This window comes from Oxyura jamaicensis, chromosome 4 (genome assembly GCF_011077185.1).
Source record: "Oxyura jamaicensis isolate SHBP4307 breed ruddy duck chromosome 4, BPBGC_Ojam_1.0, whole genome shotgun sequence".
Classification (NCBI taxonomy): domain Eukaryota; kingdom Metazoa; phylum Chordata; class Aves; order Anseriformes; family Anatidae; genus Oxyura; species Oxyura jamaicensis.
Genome location: NC_048896.1, coordinates 50,461,382 through 50,461,774, shown reverse-complemented (window position 1 = coordinate 50,461,774; position 393 = coordinate 50,461,382).

Here is a 393-nt window from a genome sequence, read left to right as displayed (position 1 = left end):
GGAGGGAGGGAGGGAGGGGGACAGAGAGGGTGGAGCATAAAATGGCCGCCGCCCCCCAGGGGCCGGGTGTGCTGTTTGAGGTGGTCCTGGGCTGGTGCTGCTTTTGCGTGTCCTGGCCCGGGTTTTGTTGAGTTTCGGATGCTTGGCAGTTCCTGGAGAAAACTCGTGTTTCAGGCAGTGTTTTTCGGTGTGGGAGATGAGCCGTGAGGCTGTACGAGAGCCGTGCCGTGCAGCAGGCAGGCTGTGCCGGTATGTGCAACAACAGCTGCAGGCTTCAGGGAAAAAAACGAGGGGAAAAGAGGAGCTGAGAGTTCAATTAAGTCTGAGGTTGAAAATGAATGCAAAGCCTTCCCTGACAGAAAAATGAGTTGATGCATGCAAACTCGACTCTAA